Source organism: Podarcis tiliguerta, assembly GCF_965153285.1.
Source record: "Podarcis tiliguerta genome assembly, chromosome: 5".
In the NCBI taxonomy this organism is placed as follows: domain Eukaryota; kingdom Metazoa; phylum Chordata; class Lepidosauria; order Squamata; family Lacertidae; genus Podarcis; species Podarcis tiliguerta.
Genome location: NC_139538.1, coordinates 97,433,674 through 97,458,160, shown reverse-complemented (window position 1 = coordinate 97,458,160; position 24,487 = coordinate 97,433,674). Strand labels below are relative to the sequence as shown.

The 24,487-nt window shown below is 44.6% G+C and overlaps 1 protein-coding gene and 1 long non-coding RNA gene across 2 annotated transcripts in view; both read left to right on the top strand.

Moving 5' to 3' along the window:
* The first annotated feature begins 496 nt into the window (after window positions 1-496).
* LOC310677779 overlaps window positions 497-24,487 on the top strand; it is a 104,264-nt gene continuing 80,273 nt past the window's right edge. Inside the window, exon 1 of the long non-coding RNA XR_014511441.1 lies at window positions 497-592. This is a non-coding gene — a long non-coding RNA (uncharacterized lncRNA). The remainder of the gene's footprint in view (window positions 593-24,487) is intronic.
* The window catches only part of DUSP16 (dual specificity phosphatase 16), a 42,014-nt gene continuing 23,497 nt past the window's right edge, over window positions 5,971-24,487 (top strand). The window contains exon 1 of the mRNA XM_083440781.1: window positions 5,971-6,493. The gene's annotated coding sequence lies outside the window, so the exon portion shown is untranslated. The remainder of the gene's footprint in view (window positions 6,494-24,487) is intronic.

Sequence of the window (24,487 nt, the reverse complement as noted above, 5' to 3'; positions counted from 1 at the left end):
TCTTTGCACCCCAGCACTGCATATGGTTAAGACAGCCCTGCCTGCTATAACCTTTTTTGTTTAGTTAAGCCTACCTAGACACATAATTTTATTATGTAGAGTTGTTTTTAAAACTGTTAATTTAATTAACATTTGGATAATTTTGTATTTTATACTATACCATACACTTAGAGATTTTTATTTAAGCCCCGTATAAACCTTGCTAAATAAACATTCTGGAGAGTCATATGTTTTCTGGCCCCTTTTACAGGGATTTCAACTAGATAATATATGTGAAGTGATTGGAAAGCTTGAAATGGATGCATAAATGTGAAGTATTATTAACAACCTCCACTCCTCCCATCAAAAAAAGGGGCAAAGACTGTTATCCTTAGTAACCTGGAAATACAGTGGTACGTCAGGTTAAGTACTTAATTCGTTCTGGAGATCCGTTCTTAACCTGAAGCACCACTTGAGAGACCCGAGAGAAAGCTAATGGGGCCTCCCGCTGCTGCCGCACCGCCGGAGCACGATTTCTGTTCTCATCCTGAAGCAAAGTTCTTAACCCGAGGTACTATTTCTGGGTTAGCAGAGTCTGTAACCTGAAGTGTATGTAACCCGAAGTGTATGTAACCCGAGGTACCATTGTAAATGGTCAAGTGGACATACGGAGGTGAACAATGACCAGCACTCAGCTACCCTCTCAGCCTGTCCTTATGGCCACATTTCCACGCACATTACCCACATTTCCTAGTCGTAAACAATGCTTAATAATTTAAACATCAAACTTGAGCTATACAGTGGAGAGAGGTGTGTCTTTTTCTAAAATATACCTCCTCCGCTCCACTTCAATCTTTACACAGCAAAGCTATTTATTAACCAGAGACCTTGTTACTATAATATCCCACATATAAACATTAACCAAAGAGGCAATGGGTCTACAGTACTAACTCCTGACCTTTCAGATGGAACAGGTTGGCAGACAGCCACCACCTGCCTGGTGGGTCAGCTTAGCACTCCACACGCAAAGTAGCCAATCAATTAGATCATTTGCAAATTTTCTCAAATGCCTTATCAGATGCTTCAGGTCACTGGTCCTCCTAGCCCAATTACTATATTGTCTTTGTCAGCAATTTCCAAACTTGTGAGAGAAAGCAAGTATGTCCTGGTGATCAGTGGTGATGAAAGCTAGGTAATGTGGGACTCTCATCTTAACGGCCTTAGCAAGCCTTGGATAGCTCCACAGACCACTTCACCTGTGGAGCATACAATTAACACCCCAGTCTTCTCTGAAACCCTTCCTTTCCATGGCCATGCCATTCGGCAATGGCTTCTGCGTTCTAGATATATTAGAGCAAATGAACAAACAATATAGTAATGACTTATACATATATCAACAGTGAGCACAGGCACTTAACCCACTTAAGTCCTAGCACCACCATAGCTACAGGAAGAAAATGTGGCATTTACTTCTGCCCTGATCCTAAAGGCATTTACTTGGGAATAAGCATTATTTTGTAATAAAAAGGTAAAGGGACCACTGACCATTAGGTCCAGTCGTGGCCGACTCTGGGGTTGAGGCGCTCATCTCACTTTATCGGCCGAGGGAGCTGGCGTACAGCTTCCGGGTCATGTGGCCAGCATGACTAAGCCGCTTCTGGCAAACCAGAGCAGCGCACGGAAACGCCGTTTACCTTATTTATCTACTTGCACTTTGACGTGCTTTCGAACTGTTAGGTTGGCAGGAGCAGGGACTGAGTAATGGGAGCTCATCCGGTCGCGGGGATTCGAACTGCCAACCTCCTGATCAGTAAGTCCTAGGCTCTGTGGTTTAACCACAGCGCCACGTGTCCCTTATTTTATAGTAGAAGGGGGATAATGTAGTTTTAAAAGGAAGACATCATAAAATTTACTTTGGTTACCACATACATGTCTGGCCGGCTGCCCCATAGCTCTAAACTGTTTTTAATAATATGAAGAATGAATGGATTATGTAGCAGCTAGCATCACTTAAGGTACTGGCACCAGGCATACTTGTTACCGCTCCCTTCACCTGCCACTTTGAGTCATGGCAGCACGCATGGGCATGGCCAGAAAACAAGAGAAATACTTAACTGACCAATCACATCAGTTCTGCCCCTCCCTCCACAAAAGTCCTGCCCCCTCAACAAAAATCCTGACTGTTCTGCTTCGCTGCCAATGGTGAGATGTGAAGGTGCTTCGCTGCATGCCTGCCACCTGCTCAGCTTGCCCCCCCTGCTGAAGCCTTGCTTACCAGGGTTGTGAGGCCATAGTTTCCAGGTTCTGGCAAGATCTCGTGGGGCTCTGATGCAATCTTGCAGGGCTGTTGTGCATTTTCTCCTGAACCTGGAGGCTGCTGCAGCTGCTTCTTGTTGCTTCTCCCATAGCAGCAGCATTGGGGACACACCCACAGAGACGCCCCTTGGATTTTGTTGCCTGAGGCAGCTGCCTTAGTCTGCCTCATGAACAGGCTGGCCCTGCTCTGGGTGCTTGGGTGAGGGAGGCTCCAAAGTCCAGTCCTAGCTGTACCACTTATTAATTAAAGTTTTTTGCAGATAAAGTCGCTCAGATTCGGGAAGAGGTAGACTCCACCATGGGAGCAGGGCTGGGGCGGGAGAGTGCTAGGCTCCTATCTAGTCAAGTTGCGTGGGATCAGTTCCAATCTGTTACCTCTGAGGATGTGGACAGGCTGCTTGGACGAGTAAAACCAACCACCTGTCTCCTTGATCCTTGCCCATCCTGGCTTATAAAAGCTAGCCGGGGAGAGCTGGGCAATGGGCTTCACAGGGTGGTGAATGCTTCTCTCTGTGAGGGAGCCTTCTGAAAGAGGCGGTTATCAAACCGCTTCTTTAAAAACCATCTTTAGATGTGGTCAATATAGCCAACTATCGCCAAGTCTCAAATATTCCATTCTTGGGCAAGGTGATTGAGCGAGTGGTTGCTGAACAACTCCAGGCACGCCTGGAAGAAGCAGACCATTTGGATCCCTTCCAGTTGGGATTCAGGCCTCATCATGGCACTGAAACTGCCTTGGTTGCACTGGTTGATGATCTCCGGTGGGCTAGGGACAAAGGTGAGAGCTGTTTCCTAGTTCTGCTGGATCTCTCAGCAGCTTTTCACACCTTCGACCATAAGATCCTTCTGGACCATCTAGAGAGGCTGGGAGCTGGGGGAGCTGTTATATAGTAGTTCCACTCCTTCCTCCTGGGCTGTGTTCAGAAAGTGGTGGTGGAGTTTTCAGACCCCTGGGTTCTCACTTGTGGGGTGCCTCAGGGTTCCGTCCTCTCCCCCATGCTTTTAAACATCTACATGCAGCCGCTGGGAGAGATCATCGGGGGGTTTGGGCTGGGTGTTCATCAGTATGCGGATGATACCCAGCTCTATATCTCTTTCAAATCAGAAAGATTCCTGCAGCCAATCCAAAGCAGTGCCAGTGTTGTGGAAGTCAGTCCTTCAGTCTTCTGAAGGAAATGCTGCACCGGCTTAGCTCAGCGCGCGGGGACTGACTGAGTGGGCGGCAGGGTCCACGGGCTGGATTTACGAGCCTGGTGGGCCTCAGTGTCTACAACATGCTGTTTTATGAGAACTTTGCCCTGTTCGTATCCCATGCTGAGTAGCAAACCTGGAGAGAAGCTCAGGGTTGAGATTTTAGTTGCCACTGCCTGCTTCCATGTGGATTGGAAATCATCATTCATAGTTAGTGGGTCAAGTCCAAGGGGAAATAAAGATAGTCTGAGCCAGTAGTTGAGTATGGTCACCCACACTCTAGCCTCGACCTGTCTCTAGTCTCAGGGTGGCATTAGGGACACATTTTGGGACTTGCACAAGTTCTGGGGGTGCAAAAATGGAGAAGGGGCCCAGCTGGGCACCATAGAGAAGTTGTGCTATTGGTTTGGCTTCAAATAATTTGCATGCTGCAGGTATATAGTAGCCATCTCTTGTTTTAAGAAATTTAAGGATTGCAGATGAGCTCCTCTGAGCAATATCAGCAACATAACCCCCATGGGCTTTCCTACTGCCAGCAGAATGAAAAACTACCCCCAGATATTTGAAACAAGAGGCCTGATCAGTCTTGTGGCCATCTATGCTCCAAGAGCAGCTCATAGGCCGTTTGGCAAATGCCATGATCTTAGTTTTCTGATAGTTGAGTTCTAGCTGGTGCTCCTTGCAGTACTGTGTTAGTGCTCTCAGTGCTCTTTTGAACCCAATAGGTGTTCTTGAGAGTATTGCTGCATCGTCTGCATACAGCAGAACAGAGATGTGTCTTCCAGCAAGCTTTGGGGAGTGAAAGTTCATGTTGTGGAGATGGCCCACCATGGAATTAATGTAAGCCTTCACAATCTACTTTTCAGTTCTCCAGAGGCACATGTGTGAATCAGGATGTGCATTCTATGGTCTTATTTGGCAGGGCTTTTATTAAAAAAATCCATACACATTCATGAATCACTCTACCTAGAGTGGCAAACAACCTTGGCCCCACACTTACTGTAAATGCTATGAAGATGACAGCTTAAAAAATGATTGTTAACTCTGCAATCTTTCCAAGAGTTTGTGCTCATTTTGTTTCCCTCCACTATGTAGGAAGCAACAGATGTTTTCAATACGACAATGGGGAATGATTTTAGTTCCTTCAAATGTAAAACAAATCACTTCAGGTAATTTGCAAACTACTTCTAAAGATGAATTAAATCTGTAAGTCATTGCAGGTCAGCATTTGTTTCTTCCTCACATCATTGGAAAAAAATGTGCCATTAGTTATTGTAACATGTATATCCATGTTAGATGGTTATATGCATTATTAGATAAGTGAATAAAGGAACAATCTGTTAATATTTTTTAGGTAACAGGATTAAATTAAGATATAATTCATTCCTTCATGAGACCAAAATTGAATTTTGATATTTTCCCTGTCACCAATGCAGATTGCAAAATCTCGATTGGTTAGAATGTGCACTTGATTTACAGCACAGGGAGGAAGTTAATAGTTGATCTTTATCATTAGGATGATCTTCTTTCCTTGGCTATCACTCATAGCAGAGTAAGATTTACTTCCATGAATATGGTCTTAGCGGTTTATGGTGGTACAAGGAGGTCTCCATGGCAGGGGTCAGCAAACTAAGGGCCGCGGGCCAGATCAGGCCCAATTGCCTTCAGGATCCGGCACACGGACTGTCTGTGGCAGCGCCTCCTCCCTCCCTCCTCCCGGCTTCTCCCCGCCCTGCCTAGAGAAGGAAGGGGGCTGGGCTGAGCTGGCTCAGCATCATTTTAAGCAGCCCCTCTCTGGAGCCAGCCCTTTTGTGCTGCTCATCTCTCCCCCGCCCTGGTGCCCCTGTGGGCCAGAGAGCAAAGCGGACGAGCTCCCTCTGCCTACTCATGAGAAGCAGCGGCGGCGGCAGCCCCTGGGAAGGTAAGAGCAGTGGCTGGGTCTAGGGGGAGGACTAACTGCCCCCCTCGCCTCTTTTTCCAGCCCCCACCCCCTGGTGCCGCTTATCTGGCCTGCCACAAGGTCTGAGGGGCAGTGGACTGGCCCGAGGCGAAAATTTTTGCCGACCTCTGCTCCCTGGTATGAAGGCAGGGGTCAGCCTGACACTCCTTTGCCCCTCAGGTGTGTTGCCAGAGGGCCTCTCCTCCTCTCCCCTTCAGCTGCTCACTACCACGTGCAAATCGAGGCCCCGAGGAAGTGACCAAGTGCCCTCCCACGAGATCCTATGGGTGCTTTTAGGATGTGCTTTAGCCAAGGCCTTTAGTGCACGCAGTCCCGGCCTTTCCCCGTGACTTGGCACTTTAGAAATGCTCTGACATATTACAAACATTTAAAGAAGAAAGGGGGGGGGGGGAGAAGGGAGAGCAGCAGCAGCAGCGCGAAAGCGCAGGAGGGAGGGAGGGAGGGGGGGCTCTTTCTGGTCCCAACTTCAGGCCCGCGAGGCGAGCTCAGGGAGCTGCAGTCCCGGCCGGGCTCCTCTGGCTCCCGGTGCCTGGGCCGGTCTCTGCGCAGGCCAGGCTGGCCTCCCTCCCTCCCTCCGCCTCGGAGCCGCCCCTCTTCCCTCAGGCGGAGCTCATTCCCGGGGATTGGTTTCCAATGACGCCATCGCTTTTATTTTTACACCGATGACCTCATCCCCGCGGCAGCGGCAGCAGCAGCCTGCAAGTTGACTGACCAGCCAAACTCTTCTCTCCCCCCCCCCCTCCTTCCCCGTTTGTTTTGTTCCCCACATTCAGTTGTTAAACGTGTTGGCTCCCCCTTTCCTATGAGCCGCGGCTTTGGAGAAAGCGACCGGGCGGCGGGGTCCCCGGCTCCCCTCGAGTCATCTTCAGTGAGGAAGAAAGAGCTCGCCGCGCTTCCTCCCTCGCCTTCCTCCTCCTCCTCCTCCTCCTGCCCTCTTTCTCTCAGCGGAGAGGGGGGTCCCGCTCCCCCCAGAGGAGGCTCCGAAGCGCCGCCTGGCAGAGTCAGAAGAGGCTGAGGGCAGCTGCCAGTTTAGAAAGAGGGAAAAAAGTAAGTCTTGGGGGGGGGGGCGAAGAGGAGAAGGGGGTTGGCAAGGAAGGGGGGGAATGTTGTCCTGTGCTCCCCCCCCCCATATGCAGTTCTGGGGTCACTGCCTGGAAGCCACATGGGGGGGAGTTCTAAAAAATGTTTGGTGTGTCCCCCTCCCTCTAAAGAAAATGGAAAAGAAATAAAAGGTTCTCCACCCCCTGTTAAAGCACAGAAACAATCCTGGATTTCTTAGAAATATCTTCACTCCATGTCTTCTCCATTGCTGACTTGAGTTAAACGCCTGCTCTTCCTCCTTTAAATGGTTCTGCTGTAAAATAGTTTCATTATTTCACACACACAGTTATTTCAGATGGGATGAGAAACTACATATATGTAAAGATTTTGTGTGTGCTTCTGTGTGTGAGAGAAAGTTATATTCTTGCTACTATTAGCATTGTTTTTCCTTTTCTGTCTCTCGTTCCTTTTCTGTTCCTTATGGTCTCCAGTTGCTTTGGGGGTTGGTTTGTCCTTTAGGATTTTTATCTGTTGTCTGTATGAAGTCCCCTCTCATGGAATCAAAGAGGATCAGTGTGAGGCGCCACTAAAAACAAATATTTAAATGAAGTATCTTGTAAGATCTTTTTTAAAATGATCTTTTGTTTTTCAAATATCCAGTCACCTGTTCCTCTAGTTTTCAGTATCATGGCCTCAGGTTATTCACAGACTTTTACGATATTAAAACTTTTACATAGGAAAATGGGGCAGAAGAAGGAATGTGCCTCAGAAATGTAGAATTGTCTAGAGATCATGCTGGGTTAAATGATAGTTTATTAATCATCTTATAGTACATATTTGTGTAGAAGTAAATTCTGTTGAGTTCAATGGGATTTAAGTAAGTGGGTACTCTAGGATTGCAGCTTAGTCCACAGAGAGGTGGTGGACTCTCCTTCCTGGTATGACTTAGTTGAAATTCTTGCACTGCACCTGATGCCTCTTCCAACTCCAGAGTTCTATGATTCTAGGATGTCTGGATAATGTATAATGTATACAATTAGTGCTGCTTCCCTTTTCTCCCTGGCGGAACGGCTGTGCCTAAATCAGCTGCTCTAATCAGTAAAACTCTATGCTGGAAGCTTCACCTGGTGAATTTCTGCTTATCAAAGGATAGGGGGACCCTCCTCACAAACATTCGTTATTCTTGCTTCTAGTCTTTATGAGGAAATATTATGGTTTTGACTAATTTAAATAAAGTGCTACATGTATCTAGTTCCACTAAAGTACCATCCCAGAGAGATTGGAACACTTTTAAGAAAACTCTGTATTGCAGTAAAAGAAACAAAGAGAAATACTGTAGTTGGTGACTAACCTGTTGTTTTCTGTTCAGGTATTAGCTGATTTTTTTTTTTTTTAAATTTTGGTCACCCTCATTTGACTGATAGTTTAAAAAAAATTGTAGGGCCTTCTGCAAAAATGTCATTGGCAGAGAGAGAAATATCTTAGCTAGTTGATATTTTGCTGAGTAAGGTATGTGCAGTAATTCTGTTGCAGGCAGTTCTGGCCCACAAGCAGAGGTTGTGTTTCACTTATTAATTTTATGTAAAAAGAAATATATTGAGCTGTTAATTCTCAATCCATACATAGTTGTCTGGAAACACAGTACAGTAGTTCTACATTGGTGTGTTCAGGATTGTAGCCATTGCAATACTTTACTTCCATAATACTTAGAAATTATACCAGTAGATGAGTAACTTGTGAATTGACAATTTGGACAAAACAGGACTTGAGGAAAATGATCATATACTTGTTGAAGGCAACAAAGTTTTAATGCTTACCTTAGTGCGGGAATTGGTTTGTTTTTAAATTGCAAATATGTACACCTGTTTGAAAAAGATGTCTAATTAATAAAATGTTGATTTCAGAAAATATAATATGGCAGCACAATATAACCTACATACATGGCTGTCATGAGTGAGAATAAACATCAACTTCTCCATGCAACTTTAGGGCATGCTCATGTCTGCAGTGATTGTGTGCAGGTTGGAACTGACTGTGTGAAGAGCGCTGACATTAGGTGTGCAAGAATCAGTTTATTAAGGGCCTTAGTTCTCTTATCAAACTGCTCATATCATCAAGACGTTTCTCCTGAAGTTCAGCTGAAGACTTCTTAATTGTAACCCGAGCCCTTTAGATCTTGTCTTGGGGCAAAAAGAACAAGTCTTTGCCCCCTTTTTGTGGCAACCCTTCAGGTATAGTATTCCCCATCAGTCTTCTCCAGGCGAAACATAGTCAGTTTTTTTCATCTTTCCTCCTAGGACTTGTTTCCATATCATTGAACATTTCTGTTGTTTGCTTCTGAATCCATTCCATATTCATATACCTTTCTTAAAGTGGTGCTTGGAACTGGACACAGTACTCCAGATGCAATTGTACTAATGCAGAATAAAGTGGATATTTTACACCCCAAAACTTGGAAACTGTTCTATTAATGCAGCTTAAAATCACATTATCCTTTATTGTAACTATGCTGCACGGCTGATTTATATTTGGCTTGTGATTGACTACGATCCCAAGTTCCTTTTCACATGTAGCACTGCCAAGCCCAGGTATCTCCAATCCTGCATGTTTTATTTTAGTTTTAGCCTAAATGCAGAATGTTGCATTTCTCTCTCTTTTTAAGTTGGTTTCATAGAATCATAGAATTATAGAGTTGGAAGGGATCCCAAGGGTCATCGAGTCCAACCCCCTGCAATGACAGATGGAGAACCAACCTCGGCTTAAAAACCTCCAAGGAAGGAGAGTCCACAACCTCCCAAGGAAGACTGTTCCTTTGTTGAACAGCTCTTATTATCAGAAAGTTCTTCCTGATGTTTAATCAGAATCTTCTTTCTTAAGATTTCCTTTTCCTTTTTGTCTGTATCAGGCCAGTCTCCTATCAAAGTCATTTTGAATTTTATTGCTGTATTCTGAGGAGGTGTTAGATGTTGCTCAGAGTTTTTGTCATCTCTAAACTTGATAAGGATTTTCTCTACCCCATCACCTAAATAATTGAATGGCATCTTGAAAGGGTTTGGGCCCACAACAGAGCCTCCCCCCATTTGATGAGAAATCATAGATGAGCACTCATTGAGTATTGTTTGTATCACCATCTATACTATAAACAGTTTGCTAACCAAAATATGTGCTGACATCAAGATGATTTGATCCAGAGCATTCCTACAATGCACCAAGATTTTTTAAAAGAGATAAAATTTATCTGGCAGGATCTATTCTTGACAAATCCATGCTGCTAATCAAAACATTGTTAAAACACTTAGAAATTGACTCCTGTGCGCATCTTTATAACAATAATGCAGCCAGAATAACTGCTGAGAGAGTCCTGCACATTACCAGAATACATTGTGGATGGAAATTATTCCAGGTATTCCAATCCAAAATGAAATGGTGTCATTCATGTTGTGCTTATACTCTTCTCGATACTTCTTCGCTCATATACTTTCATCTTGGTTTTGCAATGGTCATTTGCTTGGGTGCTTGTGGCAAGTGAGAATTGCATCCAGGTGACAACAAAAATTTAAAAAGATTGTTATGACATGTTCAAACAAATGGCTTAACGTTGAAGATGTGTAGGCCAGCGGGTTCATAATTTTTCTGTGGTCTATTAATTGGCTATTAACTTCTGTGAATTTATTTGCAAGGCAGGTTTCAGCCAAGTTTGTAGCACTTTGTCAGAACTGGCTTCAGGTTCCCATGCTGAGTAATATTTACCGTATTTTTTGCTCTATAAGACTCACTTTGCCCCTCCTAAAAAGTAAGGGGAAATGTGTGTGCGTCTTATGGAGCGAATGCAGGCTGCGCAGCTATCCCAGAAGCCAGAACAGCAAGAGAAGAGGGATTGCTACTTTCACTGCCCAGCGATCCCTCTTGCTGTTCTGGCTTATGAGATTCAGAATTTTTTTTCTTCTTGTTTTCCTCCTCCAAAAACTAGGTGCGTCTTGTGGTCTGCTGCGTCTTATAGAGCGAAAAATACGGTATTTTCCAAAGATTTGGTCAGTTCTGCATGGTTATAAGTGGTCAATATAAAAAAATAAATAAAGGTACTGCATTATTCAAATGTTAAGTATGACTGTTTACTAAAGGATTATTTGAGCAAAAATATCTATATCTGTAGCTAGCTATGCTCGCATACCACACACAAACACTGATTTTATTTTATTTTTAAATAACTTTCCAAATTAGCTGTTACCAAACAGTAACTAATATATTGGAGTCATTGTTGCTTTGACTTCTTTAATCTGCTCTGTGAGCTGAAGCTGTTGACAAGGCAAACATCATATAGTACAGATTCACAATGAGTGTTTACTGTGCAGCATGTGCTCCTTAAAGTGCGCACTGCAGCAGCACATGAATTGATGGGATCTCCCCTCCCCACACCCACCTCTAGATCATTTTGGTAATCTCTTAATCAAATATATGAATGTGGATCTGGGGGCAGTAAAAAACACTACTCAATATTTTCTGTGGGTAGTTTAGAATGTTGAAAGTGCTTCATGACACATGCCAGTAATCCTTCTGGCAATTCTGTAAGTTGGCCATTATTATTGTCTTTATATGGCTGGTTATAGAATGAATCTGAGAGAAAAGTGAAATTTGAAAGCATACTGGCCCCTGCTTAGCTTTGCAAATGTATAGAGTCCGTGGATATACATCTATCCTTCACACGCATATCCACCAGTGTCCCAGTGAGTGTGAAGCAATTCTGCACGAATTCCCTCTCTCATCTTCTTGGCCCCATAAGCCCCATAAGAGCAGTATAGTAGCACCCTCAGGTCGTCTGCTCTGAGTCTTCTCAGCTTCCAGTTTTGTTCAGGTCTAGCTTGGCTTTGTAGATGTGAGACAACTCACCATTTTTTCCTCACCTTTGTACCACCTCCTTCTGTTGTCAGTACTGCCCTCTTTCTCTTCTCTTCCCTTTTTCCTTCAGCCTGTAGCCCTGGTGCTGATACTGCACCCTTTAAACCATTGCTGTATCTGTTTGTGTTTTCCTGTGAGCATTGACCTTGTAAGCTGCAAGTAGCTTAGCTGTTGTTTCAGCAGCAGTCTGAGATGAATTCTTCCGAGTCAGAGGAGGACGACATGGCAGCCTTGGGCCAGGCAGCTGCTAGCACCACAGGCTGTTCTTGTGAAAGTGCCCAGTTGCCAGGGGGGCATGTTGGCCAGTACTGCTATGCTGCCCTCTCCTCTGCTGCTTGCCAGGCAGGGATGGGGCAGAACAGGAAGGCGGCAAGGACAGGAATGCACCAGTTTGCTGGTAGGCGCAAGGGCAGGTTCCCCTACAGTGGCGTAACTGGGGCTTTTCCCACCTGGGGCAGTCACTGAGTTTGCCTCCCCCTCACTGTTCCTCATCTGGGAGCCCCACAGCCAGCATGCCAAGCGTGGTCAAACAAAACCAGGCTTTCTTGCACCCGGGTCAAAGACTCTGTTTGGCCCCCACACCCACCTTCCAGCACACATTTGCATACACAACACACACATCTACACACCCCTCAACACATTTGTTCTTAAAGCACATTAAAAAGTAGATCTCCTCAGAGACTAATTGATCATTGGACGAATCCTAAGAAGTATTATGACTGTAAAAGTGAATTGTTTGTCAAAAGTAGAACTTCCATGTGCAACAGTTATAATTATAATTATTTATGCCCCACCCATCTGGCTGGGTTTCCCCAGCCACTCTGGGTGGCTTCCAACAAAATATTAAAAATACAATAAAACATCAGACATTAAAAACTTCCCTAAACAGGGCTGCCTTCAGATGTCTTCTAAAAGTCAGATAGTTGTTTATTTCCTTGACGTCTGATGGGAGGGCATTCCACAGGGTGGGTGCCACTACCAAGAAGGCCCTCTGCATGGTTCCCTGTAAGCTCACATCTCACGGTGAGGGAACCACCAGAAGGCCCTCAGAGCTGGACCTCAGTGTCTGGGCTGAACGATGGGGAAGGAGACGCTCCTTCAGGTATAATGGGCCGAGGCCATTTTCAGATTATCTACCTGAGGTCTAGCTGAGTAAATCCTGTGGGACTCAGTGGGACTGACTTCTGAGTAATTATGCTTAAGATCGCAGTATACGACTGCACAATCTTTACACAGTTGCCTAGGAGTAGGCTTCATTCAGTGGGACTTCTGCGTAGACATGTAAAGACTTGCAGTATAAAACTCTAAAGAATAATATAAAAGAATAAACAATAACAGAATAAACACTCCACAAGTTTCCTTAAAAAAATGCTGGCTGCTGATCCACTGCAATTAAAGAATTTAAAGTGGATTGGCTACATTTTCCTTGAAAATTAAAGGAAGGGATGTCAGCATCACATTTCTTTCATTGCAGGTATTTTATTTTCAGTATAAACAAGACTCAGTTTTTGTAGCTGATTGTTTGCAGCAGTGCCCTCATTATGTATTCACATGGTGTAAACATGTATGTGGACCTGTATATCCAAACACACACACACACACACACACACACACACACACACACACACACACATTATAAGCAAGCAACAAGTGCTTATCTTGTGAACTTGCCATTTAAATTATTTAATCACGACAAAATATTCTGTTTCCAAAAAGGACAGGGGGGGTGGTGGTCTGATCTCTTCACCACTTTTAATTGATCTCTGAGACATTGAGGCGAAGAAAACAAGAAGAAATGATATTTCAGGAGGTTGGCTGGGTTGTGTACACATTACTGTTTACTCCAACTTTGCTTGGAGGGCATCCTTCCCCCACCCCTTCCTCTCGCCAGGTTTTCTTTCCCTCCCAGTTGCAAAACCAGAGAGAGCAGCAGCAGCCCACCCTTCTGCTTCAAAGGAAAAGAGTTAGTTGCCAGGTAAGAAAAGTGCCAGCACAGCGAAGGGGCCGTCCAGTGGCTCTCCCCCCCCCCACTCCACCGGCCTAGTGCCCCCTGGGGCAGCCCGCCCCATCTGCCCCTCCCTAGCCCCTCCCTGTGCTCCTCACCACTGCCAGCCCAGTGTTCCCACACTCTTACCACCTCCCTACCCCCTTCTACCCCAGTTCCTGCACCTCATACTCTGTGCCTTCAACTGCTTCTAGTTTCTTAGGTGCTTCTGGGGCTGGCTCAGAGTGCAACTCCCTGTCCTTCTTTGTGCCTCCAGTCTCATCCCTGAAGAAAGGGCGTCTGACCTGAGGGCATTGACTTACTGAGGGCATTGACTTATGTATCCAAGATCTTACCTTGTGTCAGCCTGGTGTCTTTTGTGCTCTCATTTCTTTTTTGGCAGGTCTTTCCCTACAATCCCCAACAAAAATGCCTCGGGTTTTTAAACAAATGTTAAATGGAACATTTTCTTCAATTCGTTGTATATCATTTCCCAAAAAATTTTAATTACCTTACAATCCCACCACATATGTTAAAATGTCCCCTCCTTTTCTTTACACTTCCAACATATATTTGAACGACTATGAACATTTAAAAACACAAGAAAAACCCTCTAAAACTGTTGTGGTGAAGAAGAAGAAGAAGAAGAAGGAGGAGGAGGAGGAGGAGGAGGAGGAGGAGGAGGAGGAAAGGAAGGAAGGAAGGAAGGAAGGAAGGAAGGAAGGAAGGAGAGAGAGGCGGCAGCATGGTAGACATTGTTTCATTTATAGCATTTCTATATTGCCTTTTTATCAGTGATTAATGAAAACATCAGAGTCTGTGTAAAAGCCAAGGCTTTACCCGAAGGGAAGGAACCAGTTGGGCAGGAAAGCCAAAGACTCATGACCCACGTGGCCACACAAGATTTCACAAGGAAGCAGAGCTCAGCTCTGGGAAATGTCCCTTTTTAATGCTTCACAGAAACACTTGCCCATAAAGAAACACAGTGTTGCTCTTGGGCTTGATTTAAGGACAAAAGTACCTGCGACGTGTAAATCTGTGCAACAAAGCAGTGGTTTTTTTCCTCCTGTGGTGGCCGTGAAACGATGGAATCCTGACCCTCAGGAAGTTCATTTTATCACTTGTTTCTTTTGGGAAGTAAATAAAGACGTTCCTATTTCCTACTTGAATTTATCTTATTTCTGCTGCTGATTTCTTATGCTAGCTTTTGTGTTTTAAATTGGCTTTTATGTTTTTTGTGTATTTCAATTGATGTTCTTACTTTGTAAATGGACTTGAAATTTTCTTGAAGTGTCGTTTATCAGTGGCATTGAGAGCAGACATCTCCTTTCCTACTTCTGTCAAGTCAGCTCTGGGAGGGGCAGCTCAGAAGACAGAAGGGGCGCTTGGCTTTTCAGCTGCTTTCCCTTCCCTACTAGGTTCCCGGTGCAAAGCCTTGATCTATGGATAGAGAAGCTTGGTGAGGTGCTCACACTTATTATGAAAGCATCCTTCGCTGTGTGTGTGAAAAATTAAAATGTTATTCAGGGAAGCTTCTACTTCTAATAGCTGTCATTCCTGCTATTAGTTTTCTTGGGTGGGGGTGGGTGGGCAATGGATGCAATGACTTATTGGCAACTGTTAGAACTCCCTAGTGGAGATCTTTTTGGCTCTCTGTATATTACTTTTTCTTCAATGACTGTAGCAGGTCCACGTTTTGGAAGAAGAGAAAAGAATTTAGGTTGGAGGCTTGTGTGAGAGAGAACAGGGTTTGTCCTTTCCTTGTGCTCCATTTGTGGTTTGCTACTGAGCCAAGAGTGACCTACTCAGAGTTGGCTCTGAATAGACTGGCAGGCTTCCATTTTGTGTCTCTGTGAAATGCTCTTGTAGATTTTTAATAACTGAGGTGGGATTTAAGAAGAAAGAGGGGAAGGAAAGAAAATTGTAATTAGTTTCCAGAGTAAAGAACTGCCCCCAGCCCTCCCAATTTTGTTTTACTCAGCAACCAAGTGGTGGGGAGAGTGATTTTCCTCCAAGATGTCTTACTTCTGCCTTTGTTTTCTCTCTCACTCCTTTGGGCTTCCTCTTGAGCATGGACCAGCTGATGTTCACAGCCCATTGGTAGGATTAGGATGTGAGTCACTTGATGCAGTAATTGCCAAAATTGTCTGGACACAGATTTTGTCCAGTAGAGTTGCCAAATTAGCTAGGCAATAAGGCATCATTGGAAGTAGTCACTTCTAGTATCATTAAGCATTAAATTCTGCTTACTTTCACAAACATTTGAAGTGTTTTATGAATAAATTACAGAAATATAAAAATAAAGTTAAAATGCTTTTATATTATGAACCACCTCTCCATAAGTAAGTTGCAGCCGAGAACAACTCAAACAGCCAATATGACATAAGTACTCTCCTTACCTGATAAAGTACTCAGCACTCCTGCCCCAAATACTGCTGCAACTTCCGGGGGTTTGTAGCCCAAACAGTGGAGGTAACAATATGCTGAAGCAAACGTTATGGATCTCTGACCCCATGCAATAACAGGGTCATGTCTGGACAACCAGGTCATCCCTAAGACTAGTTCTGAAGACAAAAGTTGGGATGAACTGGGAAGTGAACAGCGAAGTGAAGAAGGACTGGAAGAGAGAGAGCTAACAGACTCTCTCTCACTGGAAAGTGTCCAGCCTATCTGCCCAAGGTCACGGAGAGCAGATAAGGTAGCTACACAAAAAGCATATGGTTGCAAGATCAGGTTGCAAGAGGCGGAAGTGACTAGGGAGGAAGTGGGTGGAAACCTTAATTGGTCATTCTGAGAATGGCTGCTTTCTTCTTTTGCTGTGATCATTAAAGACTCTTTAAATGGTAAGCGACACTTTTTGCTTTGTCCTGCTTATCTACGGCCAAAGGTAGAGAAAGCCAAGTCCCCAAAGTCTGACAGGTGCCTTAGAGCTTACTTATATTTAGCAATCCTAAATATATGCACAGCTGCATGAAAATGTAGCATGTTAAATGAAGCATTACTTCCCACCCCCAGAGCTAAAATAAGGTTATTTGAGGGCTGTTTTGGCCCAGTTCTGTGTTCAGATGATCATCTCATTGACTGAATACTTAACATTTGCTGGTGGTTTCATGTGTTGATTGGCGTGTACAAGCACGACCTCACGGCTGCAACACAGCAGTTCTGTCTCATCTCACACTGCCTCACCTCAGATGCAACTTTCTTCACAAAGAGCACCTCTCATGCACTGTATGCAAGAAGGGGCAACATACAACTAAAAGGGTTGTGGGGTGTAGCTTCCCCTGCTACTGTATAAGGTGATGTGGCTTCCCCTAGCACTGATGTTAGATGTCCATACCCGAGCCAGGGAAATCTACATGCATAGGTTTCTGTGGCTCTGATGATATGGACTAGTAGTCATCAGGAGCAGGGGATGCTAAACAAGCTTGGAGGCAGGGCTGTTTTTGGAGCCCCAGCCCTTTATATCATGTGATATCCTTCAGGTGTATGACACAGGAAGGGGGATAGAGTCTCTGAGCACTTGTACACCCGAGAAAAGCTAGCTTCAGAATATTCCAGAACTTTAGCTGGAAAACCATTGCTCACTTCCTCCTTCCCCCAAAGTGAAAATCCGGCATGAGTGCTCTGCTTGAAGATTTGTTTCTAACTGCAGCAGAATGACAGTCTAGCCCAGTGGTTCCCAATTGGGGGTTTGTGAAATGCACCCAGGGGGTCTGCGGCCCCATTCCTTGCCTCCCCCCAAACTATGCTTTGTCATTTTTGCATGGGAATGTCAGGCTTCAGGGACTCGGCTTCCTCACCCACCCTTTGGCAGTAGATAAGCAGAACAAAGTGAAAGGAGTCTCTTAGCAGTTAGAAATTTTAATGATTACAGTGAGAGAACAAAGAATCCATTTCTCGGAATGAAGGTGCTCCCAATTAAGGGTTCCACCCACTTCCCCACCCAGTACTTCGCAGCTCCCACCATTCCTCCTCAGTGCAGCCCTCCTCAGCACAGTACCTGACAAGTAATATCACAAATTTTATTGTCTGTTTTAGCGCTGTGTGATTTTTCAATATGTTGGCCAAAAACGGTTTTGAAATCACACCTTGATAACGATTTTGACCTGGCAATAAGCAGCAATATATCGCTCCTTGCTTGAGGGAGAGGAGCGCTGCCAATTTCAAGGCACTGCCGATATCGCACAGTGATCTCAGCCGATCACACTGCTGATCTGAGCTGCCTTCCTTCATGCTGAGGGAGACCAGGGCAGTCAATAGCGCTGCAGCCTTCCCTCACACTGACGGAGAACAAGGCACTGTGGCATTAGCTTCCCCTGACACTGAGGCCGAGAAGCTTTTCTCAGCAGGATAACAGCAGGAGCCACAGTGGACATGCATCTCTGCTGGCTGCCACCACTGGCTTCCCTGCTGACAGAGACTTCATGCACCCCAGGTCCCCCTTCCCTCCCCCTCAAACCATGTGCTGGAGGTGACTCCGCTTGCTCTCCTTTCCCATCCATCTGATCTCCACAGCTGCTTTTTCCCTTATCCCCCGCCTGACACACAAACCCCCCTGCCCAATCTCCGTGACTGCTCCTTCTATCATTCCCACTCCTGATCTCCAATTTCAGACATTATGCTATATTGGAATATTGCACTGTTTAGTTGCTGATATTGAACACCAGGTATTGCTAGTCTGTTTTCTAGTATTCCCTAATCTGTCGGACTCTGTTGCCACCAGGGGGGCCTGACTTCCTCTCCGGCTGGAATCCTAGTACCTCTGAAGTCAACTGCATGAGTCTTTTGGGCACCAAACCACCTCTGGTGCATAACAGCACATCGGAGCCCATTAACGTGCCCATTCCATCATCTCAAAACATTGCTCCAAAGTTTAGTAACCTGTCTATCCTCTTCCCAAGTCAGTTTTTGCATTCATTTCTCAGTCAGCAAGTGTACAATAATGTACAGTAGACAAGCAATATATGAGCTTATATAAACCATGCCTCGGAGACGAGCAGCAGAATGCTGAAATATCCATTTCATGCTGTGCAAGTATAATGGTTTTGTAATGCGTACCTAGTCACATTTGCTTAAGAAACTGATTATGTTAAAACAGCATTTTAGACTAGGCAGCTCTAAACAGCTGATCCTTTTGAGCAATCCTTAGATCTCATCCTCTTTACTCGTATGGTGGGATTATTCCCTAGAAAGTAGCCAATTCAGATATGAGGAAATGCCCAGTGATTCTCTTATCTGTAGTTTTTATGGAGAATTAAATTCTGTTCTAAGCAATGAGGAAGTTTTGGTCTCCTTTTTGTTAGGACTTTGCACCAGTATATCAGCTGCACCAGAGTTTCATTAGCAATACTAATTAACTATTTGTTAATTAAAAATAAATAAAATTTCATAGAATCATAGAATCATAGAGTTGGAAGAGACCACAAGGGCCATCGAGTCCAACCCCCTGCCAAGCAGGAAACACCATCAGAGCACTCCTGACATATGGTTGTCAAGCCTCTGCTTAAAGACCTCCAAAGAAGGAGACTCCACCACACTCCTTGGCAGCAAATTCCACTGTCGAACAGCTCTTCCTGTCAGGAAGTTCTTCCTAATGTTTAGGTGGAATCTTCTTTCTTGTAGTTTGCATCCATTGCTCTGTGTCCGCTTCTCTGGAGCAGCAGAAAACAACCTTTCTCCCTCCTCTATGTGACATCCTTTTATATATTTGAACATGGCTATCATATCACCCCTTAACCTCCTCTTCTCCAGGCTAAACATGCCCAGCTCCCTTAGCCGTTCCTCATAAGGCATCGTTTCCAGGCCTTTGACCATTTTGGTTCCCCTCCTCTGGACACGTTCTAGTTTGTCAGTGTCCTTCTTGAACTGTGGTGCCCAGAACTGGACACAGTACTCCAGGTGAGGTCTGACCAGAGCAGAATACAGTGGCACTATAACTTCCCTTGATCTAGATGCTATACTCCTATTGATGCAGCCCAGAATTGCATTGGCTTTTTTAGCTGCCGCGTCACACTGTTGGCTCATGTCAAGTTTGTGGTCAACCAAGACTCCTAGATCCTTTTCACATGTACTGCTCTCAAGCCAGGTGTCACCCATCTTGTATTTGTGCCTCTCATTTTTTTTGCCCAAGTGCAATACTTTACATTTCTCCCTGTTAAAATTCATCTTGTTTGTTTTGGCCCAGTTCTCTAATCTGTCAAGGTCGTTTTGAAGTGTGATCCTGTCCTCTGGGGTGTTAGCCACCCCTCCCAGTTTGGTGTCATCTGCAAATTTGATCAGGATGCCCTTGAGTCCATCATCCAAGTCGTTGATAAAGATGTTGAATAAGACCGGTCCCAAGACAGAACCCTGTGGCACCCCACTAGTCACTCTTCTCCAGGATGAAGAGGAACCATTGATGAGCACCCTTTGGGTCCGGTCAGTCAGCCAGTTACAAATCCACTGAGTGGTAGCATAGTCAAGACCGCATTTTACCAGCTTCTTTACAAGAATATCATGGGGCACCTTGTCAAATGCCTTGCTGAAATCATTTCCTTTCTGATGATTCATAATAAATAGCATTATTATGCTAGTTCTAGAAAGGTAGCTGTATTTGACTGTCACTCTAAGTTTGCAGCACTTTGAAGACTGATAAATTTATCGTGGCATGTGTTTTTATTGGCAAGAGTGTGTTTTGCATGTGTTATATATCTGTCACAGTGTTAGAAAGATCTCTGGACAATCAACCCCTGAAAACAGGAATCTTGGCTAGTTTTGCTATATTTAGAATCGTTGCAGTTGTAACACTCAAAGGCCAAAGGGCCATGATTTTGCATGTATCCAGCAGTCTTGCTCGCCTGTCTGCAGTGGGCCTAAAACATCATACTCAGATCTTCTCTGCTTCGATTTCACTTTGCATTTTGCTGACTAGTTATGGATTTTAACAGTTTACCTGTTGACCTTTGAAAACAGCTGAGCAGTTTTATGGAAGCTTTGATAGTGACCTTCCTAGCTGCTTTAAGACTATGCTGCATTATGTCAATAAACATGACAGCCCTGTACAAATACAGTAGAATCTTCCAGGTCAAATGTTCCCCATAACTGTTGTTGCTACATTGAGGCCCACTCTAGAACATTAAACTACTGCTCTATATTTTTCTTCATTAGTAGTTCAGAGTAATACTTGCTTTGGTCCATAATCCTTTGCTACGTGCTTGTTGGTTACATATTAATATGTGTCTTTCTTCTGTTTGCAATCTTTCCTCTTTCTGTAATAATTCTGGGAACCGAATGTTGTAAGCTTAATGATGTAACTGTGACATAACCTTGAGATAAGTGGTGATTTCATTTGGCTAATGAAATAAATCCTTGCCTTCACCCTTGGCTCCCAAAGTTGTTTTTCTGTCACCTCTTTCTTCTTATTGCCACATAAATGAGTAATTAACCATCCCAAATAAATTTCTACATTTTACAATGATGTGGTAATTTCCTCCTGTCACTTGTCATTATATGGAGAAAGGGAAATTGCTGAGAAGCTTGTACTCTCTCTTAGAGTTAATGTAAAAACATGAACTTCTCTGGGTGTCTGGAATTTTCCCAATATTTTTGCTCTGAGATCTCTGTATAACTCCTTACTTTACAGATTATTTTTAACCAATTAATATATAAAGTTGTCAGAATCTCACTGGGGCTTGGATGGCTCTGTCCAAATCCAGACCTATAGTGTGTGTTCAAGTTCCTGAGCTCAGATTCTGCCAGCAGCTACCTAAGACATTTCTGTCTCTTAGATGAAGATGAGATAGTGCCACCAGTTGTACATACAGAGGCTAACTGTGTATCAGCCCTGATGATGGAACATGGTCCTCCGCTTCAGCTGAGGACAATAGCCTAGTTTAGGGGATACAGGACAGACTTTATGGCACACACGGCTCTGTCCTAAGAAGAATCCTGGTGAACCAGACCAAACGCCCTGCTTAGTCCAGCACTCTGTTTTCACAGTGGCCAAACCAATGCCTATGGGAGGTCTCCAAGCAGGACTGAGTGGAACAGCATTCCCACCTGAGATCCCCAGCAACTGGTGTTCAGAGGTCTACTACCTCCAGCACATCAGCTTCCTGGGGCAGTCTCCTCACTCTGTCTAATGGCAAGGGCCAGACGAACCCAGCTTGTACTCGGCCCTGTTAAGCAAACAAAGCCCAAAAACCACATTGCTGGAAGGCCTGGTCTCAGCACTTGGCATGGCTGGGCAAATGCCAGTGCCCCAGAGGACCCAGTGAGACTGACAGCAGAGTGCAATATTTCCCTTAGAACTGTCTTTATGTATTGTAGAACACCTGGTTTTGAAAGCACTTAGGTAATAATATTATTATGCCACCACTTCTTGGTGGTTGTATACCTGTTAGAACTTGATCATGCCGTGGCTCTTGAACTGGCAGCTTGTGTGGTGTCAGATAGGGATTCGGACAATGACTGAGCCAAATATAGCTTGGCTTTTCCACTGTTTGCAGGCTTCAGCTAGTGACCCCTTCTTGGACTGTTTTGCAGGGACCCTGTAAACATTGTTGAAGTATTTGCCCCACCCTTACCTGGTGCTGTTTTTATTTCTTTTACTCACAAGACTCCAGAGTGAGGGCAGGAAGCTTTGCCCCTATTCTGAGTTGGTTTCATATCAAAGCCACGTAACCAATGAGTTTTGGATATGAATTCAAATCGGACCAAGGGTCAGTGCTTTCTGCTCTCACTCTGAAGTCTCATGGGTAAAAGAAAAGAAAAAGTCCTGTGCTTCAAGAATCTGGAGTATGTTTTTTGGCATTCCCAAGACCACAGGCAGGAAGCAGAGGAGTGCAAAAGGTGAGCAAAGAGGACCTTTCATAAAACATCCCCATCTAAGGAATCCTTTTTGAGCCCAAAAAGTCCAGCTAAGAAATTCTGTCTCAGGCTGTGTGTGACACCATTCAGCACTGACGAAGGGAGGCAAGTGTAGAGACAGACAAGAATGCCTCTTTACACCTGTAGGCCAGAGCAAACCAGGTGATATTTGTTTGTTGTGTTGACCATATTCACCCTAAATTCCTAGGGTAGAAATAACACAGTTAAAACAAAAATGAGACAATATTAAATTTCATAATAATGCAGCAGTAATAAAAACCCAAGCCAATGTACCTGACCTTTCCCCAAAAGTCTGAGGGAAAAGGTAGCGCTTCACTTAAGGGCAAAATTCTGATCAAACTAATTCTGACCATACTTGTTTGGTCATTATCAAGTATACACTTCCAGAGTTGATGCTAAATACATTACTTTTGGTAAATGAGCCACCATAGCCACAGAAATTTGCGTCCTGGGCTTTTTAAACTCGTCTACCAATGTACTATCTGAAACAAAAGGCACGCATTTTTTCCCCAGCTCTCCTACCTCACTAAAGCAACAAAAAATCCCTGTGCAATGTCTTTTGACAGGAAGCCAATGTGACTTTCTTAAAGTCAGTGTGGTGTGTCAGGTTAAAGGCACAAGGGAATGAGAAGAGTTAAGAAAACTAAGCAGTGTTAAATGGGGCATGTTTAAACATGAGGCTGACATCACAGGCCTGAATGAACAATGCACTGTCAACTGAAAATTAAGCCAACCCACATTTTTTCTTTCAAGTTTTGAAAACTATGCTACATAGATATAACAGTACCATATCAGTCCAACCACTTTAAAGTCCCTTTATTTTAAACAGGTTCAAGCTGCACATGACATCTGCACACCAATATAGTGTCTAGGAAGCTATTCCTGCGCTCTGTGGAGCAGTTGCAGCAACTGGGGATCACGCCCCCTCCACCAGACAGAGACTATGCCTATGTGGAAGCTGCCTCTGCTCTTCCCGCTTCAATTCTCTACTGGTTCTGGGAAGCAGGGGTGCAGGAGTGTGTGGGGAAGCACCCAGCCCTTCACATGCCTTGCCCACTCTTCCTTCTCTTCCTCCCCACTGGCCACTCCTCCCTCTCCCAAGCCCAGCCCTCCTTTCCCCAGTGCAGGCCCTGATAGCATCTGGCTGGGTGCTGTGAGAACAAAGTGCTGGACTAGAATGTGCCATTGGCCTGATCCAAGTTCTTATGGACTCTCTAAAGTTTTATGGGTGCACCTGGGAGGCGTACAAAATGAGGAAATGAAACCGAGTGCAAAAGCACCTAAATGATGCTGTGAATCAGCCGTGCTCTGTTGTATTTCCCATGACTTAATGTGGAGCAGCCCTGGCCAGCGGCTCTTAACACAGAAACCACTTTGACATTTGAATGAACTAATGTGGTTTATTTACAAACTTAAGTGCAAGTGAGGTTAGTTATGGACATGTGAACCAGCATTTTTGGAGGGGTGTGTGGTGACAGAAATAGCCTTCAGCGGCTGCTGTTCAGAAATGCCATTCAGATGCAAGTCTTGCAAACTTGGGAGCTGATAACAGCAGATAACAGATCATGCAGTAAAAGGTTCCTGGGTGGTATTATTTGAATGTGGAGACATGGGGTCACTGAGCCTGAATGTTCCCTGGTTTTAGCAAAGTGGTATTAAAATGTTTACTTCAGGGAACCATTCTGTTCGTTTGATGAGGAATTCTTGTGCGCTGTGGAAGACTCTGACACCTGCATATCTGCAGACATTTCAGAGGTGAAAGCAGGGAGGCTCCTGTGCATGGGAGTGTGGGGTAGAGGCAGCATTTAGTGGAACAGCTGTGTAGCTTCTGGATAATGATCGGGCAACACAATATAGACACAATAATAAATTGTGTCATAAATCTCAAAAGGGAACTAAAAGTGTGTGAAAGTATATAGAGTCAGGAAACACAGAAGAAAGTACTTTTTCGCACAGTGCATAGTTGAACTATGGAGTTTGTTCCCACAGTAGGTAGCGATGGCCATCAACTGGGATGACTTTAAAAGAGGATTAGACAAATTTACAAAGAATAAAGCTATCAATGGCAAATAGCCCCCCCCCCTTCCCAGAGGCAGCCCAGAGTGCCTCTAAGACAAGTTGGGGGTTGCAAGTGGGGAGGGTGTTGTTGCGCTCACCCATCATGGACACGTAGCTGGTCACTGTGAGGACAAAGTGTTCAACTAGATGTGCTGATCCAGCATTGCTCTTTGTATGTTGTTGAAAGCAATGAG